At 41.2% G+C, this 12,500-nt stretch overlaps 1 protein-coding gene and 1 long non-coding RNA gene across 6 annotated transcripts in view; one reads left to right on the top strand and one right to left on the bottom strand.

Moving 5' to 3' along the window:
• Positions 1-7,201, top strand: part of LOC135097500 (uncharacterized) — an 8,924-nt gene extending 1,723 nt beyond the window's left edge. Inside the window, exons 2-5 of one of the 2 annotated variants that reach the window (XR_010265750.1) lie at positions 669-809; positions 3,417-3,633; positions 4,565-4,700; positions 6,480-7,201. This is a non-coding gene — a long non-coding RNA (uncharacterized LOC135097500). Of the gene's footprint in view, positions 1-452; positions 810-3,416; positions 3,634-4,564; positions 4,701-6,479 lie in introns of those variants that run through there. The other variant, XR_010265749.1, reaches the window with a different exon arrangement.
• Positions 7,202-7,670: 469 nt separating this feature from the next.
• LOC135097498 (putative nuclease HARBI1) overlaps positions 7,671-12,500 on the bottom strand; it is a 31,758-nt gene continuing 26,928 nt past the window's right edge. The window contains exons 2-4 of one of the 4 annotated variants that reach the window (XR_010265746.1): positions 12,034-12,131; positions 8,797-8,915; positions 7,671-8,328 (exon numbers count right to left, since the gene is read on the bottom strand). The gene's annotated coding sequence lies outside the window, so the exon portion shown is untranslated. Of the gene's footprint in view, positions 8,329-8,779; positions 8,916-10,454; positions 10,707-11,042; positions 11,325-12,033; positions 12,132-12,500 lie in introns of those variants that run through there. The other 3 variants (XR_010265745.1, XR_010265747.1, XR_010265748.1) reach the window with 3 other exon arrangements.

Raw genomic sequence — 12,500 nt, forward strand, 5'->3', positions numbered from 1 at the left:
AGAGAGAGAGAGAGATATCAAATTAAATATACATAAATTATAAGGAAAAAAGGAAGATAATAGAGACGGATAAATAAATATATAAATACACAATAAAATGTAATACAGAACAAATTATGAAGGAAAAGAAAAAAAATATATATATAATTGAAGTGCGCTGATAATAACAGCGTGGTGCAGAGGGTACGTTAATCTGTGGTAGACCCAAGCTGTTTACATAATTTAAAGAGTCTACCTGATTTCATCCATGACAATTAAACATTTGATAATAACGAGAGGCTTCAAGTCACACAAGCTTTTCAATGACTTCACACAAGGTCATACAATAGATGAAGAATCGTAGTGTAAACACCGCCGGAACCACTTCAAATTTGGCGCTTGAATTGGAGAGAGAGAGAGAGAGATGTGGACATTTTGACAATTACAATTACAATGGCTTATAACTTAGTTTTACATGTTCATGCTTCATTATATTTCACTTGTTTTATTTTGTATTAGAATAGTGTAATATGAGAGAAGCTGGAGTAATTGGAAATATAATTTGTAGGTTTGTGGGTAACGAGTCCACGCTGACATAGGAGAGTGAGCGGACGTCAGACACACAGAGGGGTGGTGTTTGAAGGGCGTGCGTGTGCAGCTGCCTTATTTAACCCGGATTTTCTCTCAAGACGGTGACACGTGCCAGTGGAAGCTTAATGGCTGCCGGAAGGTGGTCGTGAGGGCCAGAAACACTTATAATATTGACAAATGACCCACCTGCTGCTTGGCCAGCTGGCGGACTGGTCACAGACGCCATGGTGCAATAGGAGGTGAGTTTGATAGTGTTGTTCTTTGTAATGGCTCCGTGTCACGCACAATAACGAAATAGGACGGTAATGTTACGTTAATGTCCTGCTTTCCAAAATTTTCGTCAAACTTTTTATTTATTTATTTATTTTTGATTGTGGAAGGATCATATTTAACATTTTCTCCTCGTTAGGAATACATTTGTACACTTGACTCAATATTCCACGGTCCTGCTAACGTTTCTAACCACAAGGACAAAACACCCTTGATTTAACCACGAGAAAATTAAAAGCTGCCAAAATTCATCTTGTCGGCTGAAGTGAAGGCTGGCTTTCTATAAATATATCCGCCATTAATTGCTGTATCTCTCACTTATCAGCCAATCCTGTCACTAACTGGAGCCACATAACAGTGCTTTCATTTCCGCTAGTCAGATATAATCGCTATTGCCTAGTTTTGGTGTGATGAAGGCTTAAGTGAGGCAGACTGACAGCTCTTCTCTACCGGGACCGCCGCTTGTAATTTAAACTAATGTACATTGTTTTCAGGTTCAACAAGCACAGTACTTAGTTGACTTGTGCATAGATACGTGGTGCTTGCTGGATAAATGTAGGTAATTAGTGTATGCATGTTTGGGGAGCAGGTGTGTGTGTGTGTGTGTGTGTGTGTGTGTGTGTGTGTGTTTCCTCATAGGCTTTCACACCGCCACCCTTCTGCCCTCACAACCCTTCATCCCTTCACCTTTCTTCCCTCTCTATAGTCTCTGCATACTGATACGTCCCTCCTGCGCAGTGTCAGGCACAGTTACCAGCCAGTAGAGATGAAGCCAGCAACTCCTGACGAATAGAATATTTTGTATTGGGAGAAGGACGTTAGGAGAAATGAAGATAAAAGAAGTGCAAGAATCAGTATGGTGAAAATACTTTGAGAAACACCCCAAAGAACATGAACTGCAAGAGGGGAATGTTTCTAAGTCTTCGAATACAATATAATAAAATAATTAGAGGATTAATTAATAAGTAAGGAGAAATGACAACGGTAACGAAAGAAAAACAGTGCGAAAATTAACATAATTAAAATAAACTATGAAAACTATCACAAAGAACAAGAAATATTAGTAAAAACTCAAAAAATTAAGTTAACCGTCCCTGGGTGAAGACTGGCCGCCGCCCCGCCATGTGCGAACAACAATATTTCGGCCAGGGTTGAAGAGATGATGGTTTTCAGCTGTAATTGTGTGTAAGTAGTCACCATCACCTACTGGAGTGACGGGCGGAGTGGAGCAGCAGTAGTGGTGGTGGAGCTGGAGTGGTGTCAGGTAATAGGAGGGGAAATTTGTGCCACCTAGTTTTGGTTGTCTTAGCATCGGTAGAAAATGTGTGTGATTTTATTTGTTGGTTTATTTCAGTGTTGGAGTCGTGGGCGCGGCATGACATGGCTCTTTATGTAAGCGACAACACCAGACAATGTTACCTGTACGTCCATTTGTGAAAGTTTTATAGCCAAAGTACTAGACCTGAGGGAAATGGAGGTATATTTTCAGTTGGGGTCTTGCTGGCTGGTGAAGCAAAATGTTCAGTCACACTTGAACTGCAGAACACCACAACTTTTGTTTGAAGAAGCTGAAAACAAGCCACTCTATATTTTCTCACCTTACTGATTACTTTATTACCTGCTCACCTTGATTGTTCACCTGACCCAACCTAACCTGACCCAACCTCACCTGACCCAACCTAACCTGACCTAACCTGACCTAACCTAACCTGATCCAACCTAACCTGACCCAACCTAACCTGACCCAACCTAACCTGACCCAACTTGGCCTCACCTCACTGCACCTCAGTCTTCATGTTTACCTCCCTTCTCATATCCACTCCCTCCTCCCAGGTAATATGGACATCAACTTAGCCTCTTCTCCCAAGGTTAATGCTTATGTGTCAGATAGACTAAACTTAGCCTCTTCTCCCAAGGTTAATGCTTATGTGTCAGATAGACTTATGTGGACATGAATTTATCCTCTTCTCCCAAGGTTAATACGTATCAGATAGACTTAAGCTTGTAGAATATCTTGCATTACATATCAATTTATTAATGCGAAAAAGTAAAAGTTTAATGAAGTGATGCATTCCCACATGACACCCTCCCCATCTGAGTGCTTGAGAGTCACTGGTGGCCGGCTGCTGGAGCTGTGCAGGGCAGGGCGGGGTTAACCGTTATGGGAATCACAGTTCATAGTTATTTGTAGTTATTGCTTAATTAAACAAAATAATAATAGTAATAATAAATAAATAAATGATTAAGTTAGGTGGTAAGTGGTTGATCTATACTTGAGAAAATACATTTATATTCATTTTTAGGTAGTTTTATTTATTTGTTTATTTAATTTTTTATTCTTTGGTGTACATATTTATTTATTTTGTATTTGTATCTCATTTTTTGTGTGTTATGGGAGAGAGAGAGAGAGAGAGAGAGAGAGAGAGAGAGAGAGAGAGAGAGAGATGCTATTCTTAATAATGTATCTAATTTTAACCTATTTCATTTTGTTATATTTACTAAGAAACAGTAATTAAACCATACTTTCTACAAAAACAACAACAACAACAACAACAATAACAACCAAATCATTCCAGACTACCCCATCCCCTGCCTCCCGCCCTGCCCCACCCAGACACCATGGCCCGGCAGCGACACCATTCCACCTGCTACATGATGCTGGCTGACGCACTCCTGACGTGGCAGCGACAGGAGGCGGAGGGCAGGAGCAAGAGTCGGATGGTGAAGAAAGGCGTGATGGCGGAGGTGGTGGCTGTGGAGGGTGTTCGTGCAGGGTACCTCGGCAGGGTCTAGGTTAGAGCAAATGGATGATGAGAGACTAGTGAGAAAGGTGTTTGTATGGAATATTAGGAGTAGCAGTTGGGGGAAGAAGTGTGTTAGGATGGTAGTAAAGAGTGGCTTGGAAACTAGTTGGGCTTTTGAGTGGTTGAGTGAAGGCTTGTTGAGAGTGACTGAAGTACGAGTGTCAGATATGGAGAGCGTTTACAATGGTATGTAAGTAAGTGGAGAAGTGAGATAGACACAGCAATGAAGCACATGGGATTGAGTGAGCCAGGTGTGGAAATTGTGGGATGGAGCAAGCCAGGTGTGGAAAAGTGTGAAAAATGTGGAAAGTGTGGAAAATTGTGGGATTGAGTGAACAGCTGTGGAAAAGTGTGGAAATTGTGTTGAAAAAGTGTAGAAATTGTGGGATTGAGTGAGCCAGGTATGGAAATTGTGTAGAAAAGTGGAAAAAGTGTGGAAATTGTGTGGAAAAAGTGTGAACATTGTGGGATTGAATGAGCCAGGTGTGGAGGAGTGAGACGGACAGAGCCATGAAGCATGTGGGGTTGAGTGAGCCAGGTGTGGAGGAGTGAGACAGACAGAGCGATGAAGCACGTGGGGTTGAGTGAGCCAGGTGTGGAGGAGTGAGACAGACAGAGCGATGAAGCACGTGGGGTTGAGTGAGCCAGGTGCGTCACTTGGGGACGACTGTCAGCCAACCCAGGACCAACGGCTGATGACGCTCAATGATGGAATTAGAAGCTGCATGAATTGTTTATGTAGATTTTAGAAGCTGTCTGAATTTTTTATGTAAATCTGAAGCACTTACTTTGAATTGAAGGCTTGGGCCATGTAATATCTTTGTACCATTGTCATAAGTTCCTTAGATAACTCACTACAGTTTTGTCTCTATCTAATAATATGTACATTTACTCAAACTGAATTTTCTTTCATTGTGCAGGTTTGCAGTAAACCTCCCTGAAGGTTCCAGAGCTGGTCAGCAGGTGCCCAGTCCAGGCTGTCACAAGACTGTGTGATGGTGGACCTTCCACTGATACTCACTGAAAACAGCTGTGCACTGCCACTCACAGGAAATGGTGAGTACTCTAGGTGTGCTATCTGCTGGCTAAGGGTGAGAAAAATTCTGGTGTGTGTGTGTGTGTGTGTGTGTGTAGGAGCCCATTAAATATTGGTTGTTGTCAGAAATGGAAAATGCTCTGAGGGACTTTGAAAAGGTTGCTTATATCAGTGTGAAATGAGTAGGTGTGTTCTTGGAGACAGAGGCAGCATGTGGCCAGGCCTGGAGGAGAATCTTGACTGAGGCCCTTGAGAGACTGCAAGCTGACAGATTGAGGATGTTCAGTGTGGAAGAGGGGGACAGTTGAGTGTCACTGAAGAAGAGGGGATAGTTGTCTGGAAGGTTGTATCGAGTTGATAGATGGAGGAATTGAGTTTTTGAGGCATTGAACAATACCAAGTTTGCTCTGCCCCAATCAGAAATTTTAGAGAGGTGAGAAGTCAGGCATTCTGTGGCTTCCCTGTGTGAACTGTTTACTTCCTGAAGGGTTGGACGTCTATGAAAAGATGTGGAAAAGTGCAGGGAAGAGAGAAGGATAGAAGCCGTAGGAGGGTAGTTTGGAAATGAAAGCTTTGTGCCAGACTCTATCAAAAGCTTTTGATAGACAGTGACAGTGCATCTGTGGCCACCTGTGTCATGGCTGTCACTGATCTTCCTGTCTCCCGTCCAGTCTCACAACTACAAAGCCCTCTCAAACAATGCCCAGCACAGCACTCTTCCCTTTGTTAAGCTTGACAGCACCTGTTATAATGCAATTATTAAATGTGAGCTGTGAAATCAGAGTGTAGCAGTAAGGGGACACAGGCAGGGAAGTACAGGAGAGACCTTCCCTTCCACTATGTCTGGCAGTCTCTCTGTGATTAAAGGGCTGAATATGGCATCCTCAGGGCACGAGAGTTGCCATGGGTGATAATTTGCTACTTTTTTGAGCAGTGAAGCCTTTGTTCTGTGGGTGTGCTGTCATGCACTGTAATATTCTGTGTGGCCATTGTAAAGCCACATTGAAGGTATGTGTAAAGCTTGATGCCAACCCCAAGCTGTCCCATTTTATAAATTCATATAGAAATATTTAGAAAAAAACTGGGAAAATTTGAAATCTGCAGCAATTTTGGTCCCAGGAAGTTTGGATAGGGGAATTTCAACTGTATATAGCATTGTTGGGTGTGTGTGTATGTGTGTTTGTGTATGGATAAGAGGAATAAGATTAACGTTTTCTGAAGGAGTTGGAGGAGGGGAGGCATGCACTTAACCACGATTACAAGAGCAGTAACATTGAAAATAGTGGTACAAGACTGTAAGAGAAGCAACAGATGGCTGGATAAGCAGATGTTAGCTCCTGTTAAGTGCAAGTCCTGACAGGTGTGAGTGAGTCTTGTCAGTGAGGTGTGTTGTGAAGTATTAATGGAGAGAGAGAGTTAGAAGGAATGATTTGCAGTGATCACTGTGAAATAAGATTAGAGGATGCATTGTTGTTGTTATTGCGATGTGCATGTGAAAGTATTGGGTTAAATATGAGACTAATTTTGGGGAATTCATGGATATAGGAGATAAATAGATGTGGAATTATTGTGGGGTGTTAAAGGATTGTCTGAGGCACCTGTTAGGCCAGGGGAGGGAGTGAAAAGTTTGTGGAAATAAGGGTTTGTGTGAGTGAGGAATTAGTGTGTGTGTGATGCAGAAATAAGCTCATTCTTCATAACTAGTTTACCCAAGTTGCATTATTTATGTATTTATTTGCAGAGGTTTGTCTTCTGTCTGTGCAATCAAGGCTGGTGGTGATGGTGGTGTCTCATTGCAGGGCCTGATGTGAAGGTGTCTGCAGCCAGTGTTTGGTGTCCTCTGTGCCTGCCTGGTGGTGCCTCATTGCAGGGCCTGATGTGAAGGTGTCTGCAGCCAGTGGTGGTGCCTCATTGCAGGGCCTGATGTGAAGGTGTCTGCAGCCAGTGGTGGTGCCTCATTGCAGGGCTGATGTGAAGGTGTCTGCAGCCAGTGGTGGTGCCTCATTGCAGGGCTGATGTGAAGGTGTCTGCAGCCAGTGGTGGGTGTCCTCTGTGCCTGGTGGTGCCTCATTGCAGGGCTGATGTGAAGGTGTCTGCAGCCAGTGGTGGGTGTCCTCTGTGCCTGGTGGTGCCTCATTGCAGGGCTGATGTGAAGGTGTCTGCAGCCAGTGGTGGGTGTCCTCTCTTCCTGGTGGTGCAGCCTGATGTGTTGCCTGCTTCAGTGTAAATCTTGCAAGCCAGATCTGCCAGCTGTCTCCAGTGTAGTAGTCTAGGGTGCTTTGCTTTGTGTCTTTGGCAATAAATAAATTTGTGAGTATCATTCTCATGTGAATTATATAGTTTGATAAAATTACAGAATGTGCTTGTGTAAACTAAATTTATATATTGGTGGTAAACAATTCATGCATCCCCAAGTAAATAAATAAAATAAAATAGGACCCAAAACAATAGATACAATAGATCATCCTCTGGTCAAAAAAAAAAAAAAGCCAGGATTGGCTGGCCTATTTTTGGTTAAGTTTAAGGTGAAACTTGCACACATAAGCCCTGTCCGAGCAACACCAGAGTCGCTCGGACAGGGCTTGTGTGTGCAAGTTTTATCTTAAACTTGCCATTTTTGGCTTTTTTTTTTTTTTTGACCAGGGCCAATTTTTGGCTTTTTTTTTTTGACCAGAGGATGATCAATTGTTACTAGTATTTTTTGCTTCCATTTTTTTTTTTTTTATCGGCTATGAACTGGTTACATCAGAAAGCAGCTTATTTGCAATTTGTAAAAAGATTTTAGTATATAATTCCACATAATTCCACAAGTATGAACAAGATGATTAAATATATGTTTAAATCACATTGCCAAAGTTTCTGAGGAGGCATGAATTGTTACACCAGAATGCCAAAATTTCTGAGGAGGCATGAATTGTTACACCAGAAAGCTTGTTTATTTTGCAACTTGTTAGTATAATTCCCTAAGTATGTACAAGATAATATATATATTGTTTAATAAATCATTATTGTTTAATCATTCCCTAAGTATGTACAAGATAATATATATATTGTTTAATCATTATTGTTTAATCACAAAAGTTTAATAAATACACAATAGGATAAATGATTTGTTTTCCTTGTGTCAGAGAGCTCCTGTGTCAACTTGAGTGAGACTAGTGTTGAGGACTTCAGCCTTTGCAAGGTCCTGAAGGATGCTTGTCACTCACACCAACAGCTTGAAGGGACTCTTCCTGCTGCTAAACTGCTTAACAATATCCTTCCTGCTCAAAATTCTTGCCTTACAATCTTCTTACTTGAAAACTCTTGTACCCTTTTCTCGCTGCATTCTTCCTGCTGTTAACTGCTTGACAATTATTCTGCTTAAAATTCTTGCCTTACAATCTTCTTACAACTTGACTCTTCCTTGATTGCAATGAAAAATTCCTTGACTCCTCTTGTCAGGCTTACAGGTAGCAAGACTCAGCCCCTCTTCCTGATGACGCTCCTTGACTTAACTAACACCTCGTCAGGCTTACAGGTAGTGACACAGCCTCTCTTCCTGATGAAACTCGACTCCCTGATTGCAATGAGTATGTCAGGCCTGATGTGGTAGAGATTCCTGTGGGCAACTGTTCATGGGATGGAGTGAAGCAGCACACGTCACACCTGCAAGGGAAACGGACCATTAGCTCCTAGACACATGAAGCTTGTATGTGCTGAGATTCTTAAGGTTTGATAATTGATTTCATTACAAAACAACCTTTGAAAAGAATGAGGCGTGGAAAAGGTGCCGAGATTCTTAGTATGAGATGTTTGGGGATTGGTTGCCTAAAAGACTATGACTAGACAAACATGATACGAAAAAACCGAGCAAGTTTGAAAAGTACAATGCACTATGCAAGAAATGTGTCGATATTTTGTGTGAATTGCGTCAAAAATTCAGTCACATTCAAGAAAGGAAATTTGAAAAGCATAGCAGTATGACAGACAAGAAACTGAAAAATGTGCCTTAAATAAATACTTCCCAATTATATTTGAAGGATGATTGAAATTCGCATGGCAGCAGAAATTTCAATAGCACGACATTATATACATATTAGAAGTTTAAAAGACGAACCTGATGCATAATTTCACCTTCCCCAACACTGCCTCGATCACATGGTATCCTGGCAACGGGAACAGCGAGGAGGCAGCTGAATTCACACCTGTATATCAATCAACTTTGCCTCGGTGCTGATTGGCCAAGGAGGAGCCTGTGGGAGAGAGAGCCTTTGTCAAGTCACCCCTATAAATGTAAAGCACACGAAATCTATAGTTGTAATCAAATTTAATATTGCAGAAGGGTAGCGACATTGGTCCTGGAGAAGTGAAAATATAATCTCGAGGATAAACTTATGAATAACTTACAATTTGAAAATAATAATAATTTAAAACTTTCTGCTCACACCTTCGAAGTTTATTATTGCTATTCAAAGTCAGTTTATGGTTCCAGAGATACGTTTTTGAAACCCTCTATAGAAAAATATACGAGGAAATAAAACAGTATAAGAAAAAATATATATATCACATGAATAACAAATTAGGAAAATAAGTATTAGAAATACCAACTTCGAGGTGAATTGAGGAAAAAAAAAAAAAAGAAAAATCTGGTTTAATACAACAAAGCATTAATAGACAAATTTAATGCAAATTTAGAAGGTTAATGTGTGTGTGTGTGTGTGTGTGTGTGTGTGTGTGTGTGTGTGTGTGGAGTTGTGTCTCTGAGTGCATGACTATTCTTTTGGGTGCCTGACTAGATTTTTTGAGTGTCTCCAGATTTTTTGAGTGTGTCGTCACCAGATTTCTGAGTGCATGAGCATTCTAATGGTTGAATGAATTCGTGTTCATGTGCGTGTGAGTGTGTGGGCGCGGGCGTGTGAGTGTGTGGGCACAGGCTTGTGAATACGTGGACGCGGGCCTGTGAGGGGGAGAGTGTGTGGGCGCGGACGTGTGAGAGTGTGGGCGTGGTAATGGGCGTATTCGTCTGATCCTCCTAAGTGTTGGTGTGTGTACCTCACTACTTAATAAAGCAATTCCACAATTTTCGCTGAAATTCGCCGATTAGTTTTGCAGATTTTATTTATTTATTTATTTATTTATTTATTTTATTTTTTTTGTAAGGCGTATTTTAGGCGACACACCCTGAGGTATCTAGTCCTGTCAATTTTTTTTCCCTCTACTCATATTTTATAGATGTGTAAATTGTAAGTGCCTTATGACTATTATTATTATTATTATTATTATTATTATTATCATTGTGGCGGTGAAACAATGGCAGCGTGCGGCGGCGACTTGCAACAACGCAACTCTTGATTATTTTTCTATTCTATCATCTTGTTTGGCGCATCTATTCGTTCACGCTTTGCTTTATTATAACGAATCACGCTTCCAGGTACAATATTAAAATGAAGAGGCCTTGGGTAGCGGAGCACAAGCAAATTCTTTTACGTCTGGCAGGACTGACCGCGGTGGGGTATTTAAAGCCCTTTAATAATGGTAAATAAAGGCGATTTAAAAATATGAAGAATGGCATCAACTTGTGGTGCTCACAGAAAACGTAAGACAAGTTAAGGAAGACTATGATATTTAATAACTCAATTTTAACCTTAATCGAAAAGTGTTATTTTTTAAGGTATCCCCTCCCCTTAAAGGTGTGTGTGTGTGTGTGTGTGTGTGTGTGTGTGTGTGCAACAAATATAAACATACATAAAAAGATAATGAATGAATGAAAGTAATGAGCAATGGTACTTAACCCCTTCGTCACCGACTCCATGATCCCGACGCGTAGCAACCCTCTTCCCCCGGACCGAGTTTTTCGAGCGCTTCTCATAATTTCGTGTAGGTAGTTAATGTTCATTTCTATGCCCATATTTAATCATCTAAGTATTATTTTTCATGTCTTTTGATAGATTTGGCTCATGGGATGTATACTTTTTCAAATCGGAAGTTGTTATACATGATTTCCTATGAAAACAAGCTGACACAAGATGGTAAGTATTTCAACATAAAGAAATGCATTGAACACTTCTTTCCCATAAATTTCTTGGAACTTATCGTTGGGTTGTCAACGAAAAACTTGGCTGCACGGACATTCGTCCACAAACACAGCGATTCTACCACCTCGTCTGACATGAATAGCTGGAAGCAGTCCAGAGCACTAATGTTACCCCGTGGGATATCAGGATGAACACCTGAAAAATCTTCTCCTATGGCAGGAACAGTGCCAGGACGATGATCAGAAAAAGGATCAGCCATGAGTGTGAAGGTGTGAGGTGTGGGGCTGGCTGGTGTATCCTCATCGTCACCATCACTATCATATTGGTCATCACTACTCGCCTCACCGTCATTTTCTACCAAATAGTCATCATCTGAATCACTTGCGAGGCCTTCTGATTGTGTTGGAATATCGTCTGATCCTTGCAAGTCATCATCAAGAGTGGTATAACTCTCAGAATCACTGCTGGAGGAAAACAAAGACGCCATGACACAACACGTGTCACTGTCAAATCACACTGAGGGGTGGCGGCAATTCACATCACCGCCCCCGCCACCACCGGCCAACGTCCTTGAAACACAAGGTGCCAATTAGTCAATTTGTCACTGTCGTAAATTAAAACCATACAAACCGAGAAATATGGAGCCCTGGGTATCATTAATAAGCGATGAAGTACGCACGTACTTCATCGGTTCGGCAGCCGAAAATTCACATGAAGTACTAGGTACTTCATCGGTAACGAAGGGGTTAACAAGCCAATTACCACTTACCACAGCGAACAAGTCGAGGGAACACAAAGCAGCGGCCACAGACATACCAATCTATCATGTTCTTCCGCGCTCGTACGTATTCGTGTGCAAATAATCTCGACTTCACTTCCTTAATTCTCACCTCAGTAAGCTTAGTCACACGTCAGATCACCTCGACAAACATGCAACTTCCTACCTAACAAGCTTAATTACGCTGCCTGCAGTCTAATCACTCTTACAGCTTAATCACTCGCCTAATTATTTCCCCCTGGACATATAAATAACTTAATATCTGTTCAGCATATCTAATTCTCACCTGATAAGCTTAAGTACGTCACCTGAGCAGTGTTATAATCACCATCTGGCCTAATCACACCTAGCCAACCTCACTAGGCCAACCTAATCAGCTCACCTAACCTAATCATTAACTACGTGACTAGCCTAATCACCACTCCTGGGCAGACCTACCCCAATCACACTTATCTAACATAATCCTCACCTATTCAAGCTAATTATTCACTATCTTACGAGTTACGCATTAATTCCACCCAGTGAGTGTTAATTTAACATAATCATTACAAAGCTTACCATTTCACTCCTTCGTCAAGTCCTGCGTCACGCCACGAGACCTCTCTCCGCTGCTGCTACTGGTGAAGTGAACTGAGCGGGCATGACACGCTGAAAGACTTAACGAACCATATTTTGAAACAGTTAGCTGTATCTCTAATACTAATGACTCTAATGAAGGTTGTACTGGTTTTTAAAGATGTTTTTTTTTTTTTTTTTTTTATGGTTCTAGTGACAGATTAATATGTTTGCTATTTTATTAACAGGAGAAACGCATTGGAGAACTTGGTAAGGTTGAGACAGCCAGCAATGAAGGCGTTTCACCCTCGATCCTTGCCCCACAACCTTCTGACTCCTTTATTGGCTTCCATGTAATTAGTTTGGTGTCTTTAAATATGCAAAACGATAAAATAAAGTTGAAATTGTTGTATATACCTTTAAAAGATTAATTATAATAACCATTTTGCCTTATTTCAAGTCTCTATGCA

This window comes from Scylla paramamosain, unplaced genomic scaffold (genome assembly GCF_035594125.1).
Source record: "Scylla paramamosain isolate STU-SP2022 unplaced genomic scaffold, ASM3559412v1 Contig23, whole genome shotgun sequence".
NCBI classification, from domain to species: domain Eukaryota; kingdom Metazoa; phylum Arthropoda; class Malacostraca; order Decapoda; family Portunidae; genus Scylla; species Scylla paramamosain.